This window comes from Manis pentadactyla, chromosome 5 (assembly GCF_030020395.1).
Source record: "Manis pentadactyla isolate mManPen7 chromosome 5, mManPen7.hap1, whole genome shotgun sequence".
Taxonomy (NCBI): domain Eukaryota; kingdom Metazoa; phylum Chordata; class Mammalia; order Pholidota; family Manidae; genus Manis; species Manis pentadactyla.
In genome coordinates, this window is record NC_080023.1 from 133,717,647 (window position 1) to 133,727,652 (window position 10,006).

The window sequence follows — 10,006 nt, forward strand, 5'->3', positions numbered from 1 at the left end:
TTTGTTCTATTGATTGTGTCCTTTGCTGTACAGAAGCTTTTCAGCTTGATATTGTCCCACTTGTTCATTTTTGCTTTAGTTTTCCTAGCCCGGGGAGATATGTTCATGAAGAAGTCGCTAATGTTTATGTCCAAGAGATTTTTGCCTATGTTTTTTTTCTAAGAGTTTTATGGTTTCATGACTTACATTCAGGTCTTTGATCCATTTCGAATTTACTTTTGTGTATGGGGTTAGACAGTGATCCAGTTTCATTCTCTTATATGTAGCTGTCCAGTTTTGCCAGCACCATCTGTTGAAGAGACTATCATTTCCCCATTGTATGTCCATGGCTCCTTTATCAAATATTAATTGACCATATATGTTTGGGTTAATGTCTGTAGTCTCTAATCTGTTCCAATGGTCTGTGGGTCTGTTCTTGTGCCAGTACCAAACTGTCTTGATTACTATGGCTTTGTAGTAGAACTTGAAGTTGGGGAGCAAGATCCCCCCCCACACTGTATTCTTCCTTCTCAGGATTGCTTTGGCTATTTGGGGTCTTTGGTGTTTCCATATGAATTTTGAACTATTTGTTCCAGTTAATTGAAGAATGTTGTTGGTAATTTGATAGGGATTGCATCAAATCTGTATATTGCTTTGGGCAGGATAGCCATTTTGACTATATTACTTCTTCCTAGCCAAGAGCATGGGATGAGTTTCCATTTGTTAGTGTGCTCTTTAATTTCTCTTAAGGGTGTCTTATAATTTTCAGGGTATAGGTCTTTCACTTCCTTGGTTAGGTTTATTCCTAGGTATTTTATTCTTTTTGATGCAATTGTTAATGGAATTGTTTTCCTGATTTCTCTTTCTATTGGTTCATTTTAGTGTATAGGAAAGCCACAGATTTCTGTGTGTTAATTTTGTATCCTGCAACTTTGCTGTATTCTGATATCAACTCTAGTAGTTTTGGAGTGGAGTCTTTAGGGTTTTTTATGTACAATATCATGCCATCTGCAAATAGTGTCAGTTTAACTTCTTCTTTACCCATATGGATTCCTTGTATTTCTTTGTTTTGTCTAATTGCCATGGCTAGGACCTCCAGTACTATGTTAAATAACAGTGGGGAGAGTGGGCATCCCTGTCTTGTTCCCGATCTCAGAGGAAAAGCTTTCAGCTTCTCGCTGTTCAGTGTGATGTTGGCTGTGGGTTTATCATATATGGCCTTTATTGTGTTGAAGTACTTGCCCTCTATGCCCATTTTCTTGAGAGTTTTTATCATGAATGGATGTTGAATTTTGTCAAATGCTTTTTCAGCATCTGTGGAGATGATCATGTGGTTTTTGTCTTTCTTTTTGTTTATGTGGTGGATGATGTTGATGGATTTTCGAATGTTGTACCATCCTTGCATCCCTGGGATGAATCATGGTGTATGAACCTTTTGATATATTTTTGAAATCGGTTTGCTAATATTTTATTGAGTATTTTTGCATCTACGTTCATCAGGGATATTGACCTGTAGTTTTCTTTTTTGGTGGGGTCTTTGCCTGGTTTTGGTATTAGGGTCATGTTGGCTTCATAGAATGTGTTTGGGAGTATTCCCTCCTCTTCTATTTTTTGGAAAACTTTAAGGAGAATGGGTATTATATCTTCTATGTATGTCTGATAAAATTCCAAGGTCAATCCATCTGGCCCGGGGTTTTTTTTCTTGGGTAGTTTTTTGATTACCGCTTCAATTTCGTTGCTGGTAATTGGTTTGTTTAGATTTTGTTTCTTCCTTGGTCAGTCTTGGAAGGTTGTATTTTTCTAAGAAGTTGTCCATTTCTTCTAGGTTTTCCAGCTTCTTAGCATATAGGTTTTCATAGTAGTCTCTAATAATTCTTTGTATTTCTGTTGGGTCCATCGTGATGTTTCCTTTCTCGTTTCTGATTGTGTTGATGTATGTTGATTCTCTTTTTCTCTTAAGAAGTCTGGCTAGAGGCTTATCTATTTTATTTTCTCAAAGAACCGGCTCTTGGTTTCATTCATTTTTTCTATTGTTTTATTCTTCTCAATTTTGTTTATTTCTTCTCTGATCTTTATTATATCCCTCCTTCTGCTGACTTTAGGCCTCATTTGTTCTTCTTTTTCCAATTTTGATAATTGTGGTATTAGACTATTCATTTGGGATTGTTCTTCCTTCTTTAAGTATGTCTGGATTGCTATATACTTTCCTCTCAAGACTGCTTTCACTGCGTCCCACAGAAGTTGGGGCTTTGTGTTGTTGTTGTCATTTATTTCCATATATTGCTGGATCTCCATTTTAATTTGGTCGTTGATCCATTGACTATTTAGAAGCGTGTTGTTAAGCCTCCATGTGCTTGTGAGCCTTTTTGCTTTCTTTGTACAATTTATTTCTAGTTTTATACCTTTGTGGTCTGAAAAGTTGGTTGGTAGAATTTCAATCTTTTTGAATTTACTGGGGCTCTTTTTGTGGCCTAATACGTGATCTATTCTGGAGAATATTTCATGTGCACTTGAGAAGAACGTGTATCCTGTTGCTTTTGGGTGTAGAGTTCTATAGATGTCTATTAGGTCCATCTGTTCTAGTGTGTTGTTCACTGCCTCTGTGTCCTTACTTCTTTTCTGTCTGGTCGATCTCTCCTTTGGAGTGAATGGTGTGTTGAAGTCTCCTAAAATGACTGCATTGCATTCTATTTCCTCCTTTAGTTCTGTTAGTATTTGTTTCACATATGCTGGTGCTCCTGTGTTGGGTGCATATATATTTATAATGGTTATATCCTCTTGTTGTCCTGACCCCTTTATCATTATGTAATGTCCTTCTTTATCTCTTGTTAATTTCTTTGTTTTGAAGTCTATTTTGTCTGATACTAGTACTGCAACACCTGCTTTTTTCTCACTATTGTTTGCATGAAATATCTTTTTCCATCCCTTGACTTTTGGTCTGTGCATGCCTTTGGGTTTGAGGTGAGTCTCTTGTAAGCAGCATATAGGTGGGTCTTGTTTTTTTAATCCATTCAGTGACTCTATGTCTTTTGATTGGTGCATTCAATCCATTTATATTTAGTGTGATTATCGATAGGTATGTACTTATTGCCATTTCAGGCTTTAGATTCGTGGTTACCAAAGGTTCCAGGTTATTTTCCTTACTATCTAAGAGTCTAATTTAACTCACTCAGTATGCTGTTACAAACACAATCTAAAGGTTCTTTTCTATTTCTCCTCCTTCATTCTTTATATATTAGGTATCAAATTCTGTACTTTTTTCCTATCCCTTTATTGACTTTGGGGATAGTCAATTTAATTTTGCATTTGCCTCGCAATCAGCTGCTCCACCCTCCCTACTGTGGGTTTACTACCTCTGGTGACAGCTATCCAACCCTAGGAACACTTCCATCTATAGCAGTCCCTCCAAAGTAGACTGCAGAGATGGTTTGTGGGAGGTAAACTCTCTCAGCTTTTGCTTATGTGGAAATTGTTTAATCCCTCCTTCAAATTTAAATGATAATCTTGCCAGATAAAGGAATCTTGATTCCAGGCCCTTCTGCTTCATGGCATTAAATGCATCATGCCACTCCCTTCTGGCCTGTAAGGTTTCTGCTGAGAAGTCTGATGTTAGCCTGATGGGCTTTCCTTTGTATGTGATCTTATTTCTGCCTCTGGCTGGTTTTAACAGTCTGTCCTTATCCTTGATCTTTCCCATTTTAATTAGTATGTGTCTTGGTGTTGTCTTCCTTGGGTCCCTTGTGTTGGGAGATCTGTGAATCTCCACAGCCTGAGAGACTATGTCCTTCCCCATATTGGGGAAGTTTTCAGCAACTACTTCCTCAAAGACACTTTCTATCCCTTTCTCTCTCTCTTCTTTTTCTGGTATCCCTATAATGCGAATATTGTTCCACTTGGATTGGTCACACAGTTTTCTCAATATTCTTTCATTTTTAGAGATCCTTTTTTCTCTCTGTGCCTCAGCTTCTTTGTATTCCTCTTGTATAGTTTCTATTTCATTTATTGTCTCCTCCACCATATCCAACCTGCTTTTAATACCATCCGTTGTGCTCTTCAATGATTGGATCTCTGACCTGAATTCATTCCTGAGTTCTTGTATGTCTTTCCGTACCTCCATTAGAATGTTGATGATTTTTATTTTGAACTCCCTGTCAGGAAGAGTCACGAGGTCCATATCATAGAAATCTTTCTCAAGATTTGTATTAATAATTTTACTCTGGATATGGACAAAGTTCCTTTGGCATTTCATGTTTGTATATGGCGCCCTCTAGTGTCCAGAAGCTCTATTCTGGAGCTGCTCCACCCCTGAAGCAATGTCGGGGGTCACAGGGGAGCGGTACTGGTGCCTGGGGGGAGGAAAGAGCTGTTCCCCGCCTCCTGGCTGCTGTGCCTGTCTCCACTGCCTGAGCCAGTGGGCCAGGCACACAGGTGTAAGTTTTTGTCCCAGGGAAGCTGGGTATGGATCTCTGCTTTCCACAAGCACCTGGAATCCCAGTCTCCCCAGGAACTCTGCCTGTATTAACTTTCCAACCTGGTAGTCATGCAAGTCCCATGAAAGCACCATGAAATGTAGGTTTGTGCTCCCAGAGCAGATCTCCTGAGCTAGGTATTCAGCAGTCCCAAACCTTCCACTCCCTTCCTGCTGTGTTTCTCTTCCTCCTGATGGTGAGCTGGGGTGGGGGAGGGGCTCGGGTCCCACAGAGCCACAGCTCTGGTACGTTACCCCGTTCGGTGAGGTCTGCTCTTTTCTCCAGGTGTGTGAAGTCTGACGCCGTCCTCTTTCCTGTTGCTCTCTCAGGATTAGTTGTGCCAATTAAATTTTCTAATTGTATCCAGCTTTAGGAGGAAGCCTCTGTCTCTCCTCTCACGCTGCCATCTTTAATCTTCTGATTTCTTCTTATGGCTGAATAATATTCCATTGTACCTATGTACCACATCTTCTTTATCCATTCAACTACTGATGGACACTTATGTTGTTTCCTTTTCTTGGCTACTGTAAATAGTGCTGCAATAAACATAGGGGTGCATATGTCTTTTTGAAACTGGGTTCCTGCATTCTTAGGGTAAATTCCTAGGAGTGAAATTCAGGGTCAAATGGTATTTCTATTCTGAGTTTTTTGAGGAATCTCCGTACTGCTTTCCAGAATGGTTGAACGATTTTACATTCCCACCAGCAGTGTAGGAGGGTTCCCCTTTCTCCACATCCTTGCCAGCATTTGTTTTTGTTGTCTTTTGGATGTTGGCCATCCTAACCGGTGTGAGGTGGTATCTCACTGGGTTTTAATTTGCATTTCTCTGATGATTAGGGATGCGCAGCAGCTATTCTTGTGCCTTTTGGCCATCTGAATTTCTTCTTTGGAGAAGTGTCTGTTCAGCTCCTCTGCCCATTTTTTAATTGGCTTATTTGATTTTTGTTTGTTGAGGTATGTGAGCTCTTTATATTATTTGGATGTCAACCCCTTATCGGATGTCATTCCTAAAAATATTCTCCCATACCATAGGATGTCTTTTTGTTCTACTGATGATGTCTTTTGCTGTACAGAATACTTTTAGTTTAATATATTCCCACTTGTTCACTTTTGCTTTTATTTCCCTTGCCCAGGGAGAGATGTTCATGAAGAATTTCATGAAGATACATGGAGCTTTTGCTCATGTTTATGTCCAAGAGATTTTTGCCTATGTTTTTTTCTAAGAGATTCATGGTTTAATGACTTACATTCAGGTCTTTGATCCATTTTGAGTTTACTTTTGTGTATATGGTTAGACTATAATCCAGTTTCATTCTCTTACATGTAGCTGTCCAGTTTTGCCAACATCAGCTGTTGAAGAGGCTGTCATTTCCCCATTGTATATGCATGGCTCTTTTATCATGTATTAATTGACCATATATGCTTGGGTTTATATCTGGTCTCTCTAGTCTGTTCTATTGGTCTATGGGTCTATTCTTGTGCCAGTATCAAATTGTCTTGATTACTGTGGCTTAGCAGTAGTGCTTGAAGTCAGGTAGCATAATTCTCCCTGCTTTATTCTTCCTTCTCAGGATTGCTTTGGCTATTCAAGGTCTTTTGTGGTTCCATATGACTTTTAGAGCTATTTGCTCTAGTTCATTGAAGAATGCTGTTGGTATTTTGATAAGGATTACATTGAATCTGTAGATTGCTTTAGGCAGGATGGCCATTTTGACAATATTAATTCTTCCTATCCATGAGCATGGGATGTGTTTCCGTTTATTGGTATCTTCTTTAATTTCTCTCATGAGTGTCTTGTAGTTTTCAGAGTAAAGGTCTGTCACTTCCTCGATTAGGTTTGTTCCGAGGTATTTTATTCCTTTGATGCAATTGTTAATGGAATTGTTTTCCTGATTTCTCTTTCTGCTAGTTCATTGCTAGTGTATAGGAATGCAACAGATTGCTGTGTATTAATTTTGTATCCTGCAATTTTGCTAAATCAGATATTAGATCTAGTAGTTTTGGAGTGGATTGTTTAGGGTTTTTAATATACCATATCATGTCATCTGCAAACAGGGACAGTTTAACTTCTTCCTTACCAATCTGGATGCCTTTTATTTGTTTGTGTTTTCTGATTGCCATGGCTAGGACCTCCCAAACTATGTTAATAAAAGTGGGGAGAGTGGGCATCCTTGTCTTGTTCCCGATCTTAAAGGAAAAGCTTTCAGCTTCTTGCTGTTAAGTATAATGTTGGCTGCAGGTTTGTCATATATGGCCTTTATTATGTTGAGGTTCTTACCCTTTATACTGATTTTGTTGAGAGTTTTTATCATGAATGGATGTTGAATTTTGTCAAATGCTTTTTCATTATCTATAGAGATGATCATGTGATTTTTGTCCTTCTTTTTGTTGATGTGGTGGATGATGTTGATGGATTTTTGAATGTTTTTCCATCCTTGCATCCCTGGGATAAATCCCACTTGATCATGATGGGTGATTTTTAAATATATTTTTGAATTTGTTGTGCTCTTATTTTATTGAATATTTTTTAATGTCTGTTCATCAGGGATATTGGTCTGTAATTTTCTTTTTTTTGGTGTCTTTGCCTGGTTTTGATACTAGAGTGATGCTGGCCTCATAGAATGAGTTTTGGAGTATTTCCTCCTCTTCTACTTTTTGCAAAACTTTAAGGAGGACGGGTATTAGGTATTCACTAAATGTTCGATAAAATTCAGCAGTGAAACCATTTGGTGCAGGAGTTTTGTTCTTAGGTAGTTTTTTATTACCAATTCAATTTCCTTGCTGGTAGTTGGTCTATTCAGATTCTCTGTTTCTTCCTGGGTCAGCCTCGGAAAGTTGTATTTTTCTAGACAGTTGTCCATTTCTTCTAGGCTATCCAGTGTGTCACCATATAATTTTTCATAGTATTTTCCCATAATTCTTTGTATTTCTGTTGTCTCCATAGTAATTTTTCCTTTCTCATTTCTGTTTCTGTTTATGTGTGTAGAGTCTCTTTTTTTCTTAATAAGTGTGGCTAATGGGTTATCTATTTTGTTTATTTTCTCAAAGAACCAGCTCCTGCTTTCATTGATTCTTTCTATTGTTTTATTCATCTTGATTATATTTATTTCTGCTTTAATCTTTATTATGTCCCTCCTTCTACTGGCTTTGGGCCTCATTTGTTCTTCCTTTTCTAGTTAGGCTGTTTATTTGGGATTGTTCTTCTTTCCTGAGGTAGGCCTGTATTGCAATATATTTCTCTCTTGGCACGGCCTTTGCTGTGACCCAGAGATTTTGTGTTGTTGAATTATTGTTGTAATTTGTCTCCATATATTGCTTGATCTCTATTTTTTTGGTTTTTTTTTTTTTTTGGTCATTGATCCACTGATTATTTAGGGGCATATTTTTAAGCCTTGATTGTATTTGTGGGCTTTTTCTTTTCTTTTTTATTTCTAGTTTCCTACCTTGTGATCTGCAAAGCTGGTTGGTACAATTTCAACCTTTTTGAATTTTCTGAGGCTCTTTTTGTGCCCTAGTATATGATCTATTCTTGAAAATGTTCCATGTGCACTTGAGAAGAATGTGTGTCCTGTTGCTTTTGGATGGATTGTTTTGTAGATGTCTGTTAGGTCCATCTGTTCTAATACGTTGTTCAGTGCCTCTGTCTCTTTACTTATTTTCTTTCTGGTTGGTCTGTCCTTTGGAGTGAGTGATGTGTTGAAGTCTCCTGCAATGAATGCATTGCATTCTATTTCCCCCTTATTTTTGTTAGTATTTGTTTCTCATATGTAGGTGATCCTGTGTTGGATGCATAGATATTTATCATAGTTATATCCTCTTTTTGGGCTGAGCCCTTTATCATTATGTAATGCCCTTGTCTCTTGTGACTTTCTTTGTCTTGAAGTCTAATTTGTCTTATACAAGTACTGCAATTCTTGCTTATTTCTCCCTTTTATTTGCATGAAAGATCTTTTTCCATCCCTTTACTTTCAGTCTGTGTATGTCTTTAGATTTGAAGTGTCTCTTGTAGGCAGCATTGTTTTTTTATCCATTCAGTGACTCCATGTCTTTTGATTGGTGTATTCAGACCGTTTAGATTTAGGGTAATTATCGATAGCTGTGTACTTATTGTCATTGAAGGCTTTAGGTTTGTGATTACCAAAGGTTCAAGGGTAATTCCCTTACTATCTAACAGTCTAATTTAACTCTCTTCGTATGCTATTACAAACACAACTTAAAGGTTCGTTTTCTTTTCCTCCTTTTTCTTCCTCCTCCATTCTTTAAATGTTAGGTATCATATTCTGTACTCTTTGTCTCTCCCTTGATTGACTTTGGGAGTAGTTGATTTGATTTTGCATCTGCTTAGTAATTAATTGTTCTACTTTGCTGTGGTTTTATTTCCCCTGGTGACATCTATTTAGCCTTTGGAATGCTTCCATCTATAGCAGTTCCTCCATACTGCAGTGTAGAGGTGGTTTGTTGGAGGTAAATTCTCTCATCTTTTGCTTATCTGAAAATTGTTTAATCCCTCCTTCAAATTTAAATGATAACCTGGCCAGGTGGAGTATTCTTGGTTCAAGGCCCTTCTGCTTCATTGCATTAAATATATCATGCCCCTTCCTTCTGGCCTGTAAGGTTTCTGTTGAGAAATCTAATGATAGCCTGATGGGTTTTCCTTTGTATGTGATCTTTTTTCTTTCTCTAGCTGCTTTTAAAAGTCTGTCTTTATCTTTGATATTTGCCATTTTATTATTATATGTCTTGATGTTGTCTTCCTGGGTCCCTTGTGTTGGGAGTTCTGTGCACCTCCATGGCCTAAGAGACTATCTCCTTCCCCAGATTGGGGAAATTTTCAGCAATTACTTCCTCAATAACACTTTCTATCCCTTTTTCTCTCTCTTCTTCTTCTGGTACCTCTATAATGTGGATATTATTCCGTTTGGATTGTTCACACTGTTCTCTCAATATTCTTTCATTCTTAGAGATCCTTTTTTCTCTCTGTGCCTCAGCTTCTTTGTATTCCTCTTCTCTAATTTCTATTCCACTTACCTTCTGTTCTACTACATCTAATCTGCTTTTAAATTCCTTCATTGTATGTTTTATTTCAGATATGGAGTTTCTTAATGATTGAATGTCTGTCTTAAAATTAATCCCTGAGTTCTTAAATATTTTTCTGTACCTCTATGAGCATGTTTATGATTTTTATTTTAAACTGTCTTTCAGGAAGACTCATGGGTTCAGTTTCATTTGGCCCTTTTTCTGGGAGTTGTCAGATTTTGGTGTGAACCAGGTTCCTTTGTCATTTCATAATTCTATGTGGTGCCCTCCAGTGACCAGAAGCTCTAGTCTGTGGAGCTGTTCATTCCCTAGTGTGAGGTTGGGGGGTTGTAGGGGAGCAGCACTGGTGCCTGGGTGTAGGAAAGAGCTATTTCCTGATTCATGGCTACAGTGCCTGTCTCTAGTATCAGAGCCAGTGGGCCGAGCTCACAGGTGTAAGCCTCTGTGCTTGTCGTCTCTAGCTGTTGTAGGCGGGGCCTCCCTCTGGCTGGCCTGACGCCAGTGCAGTGACTGCTGGTTTG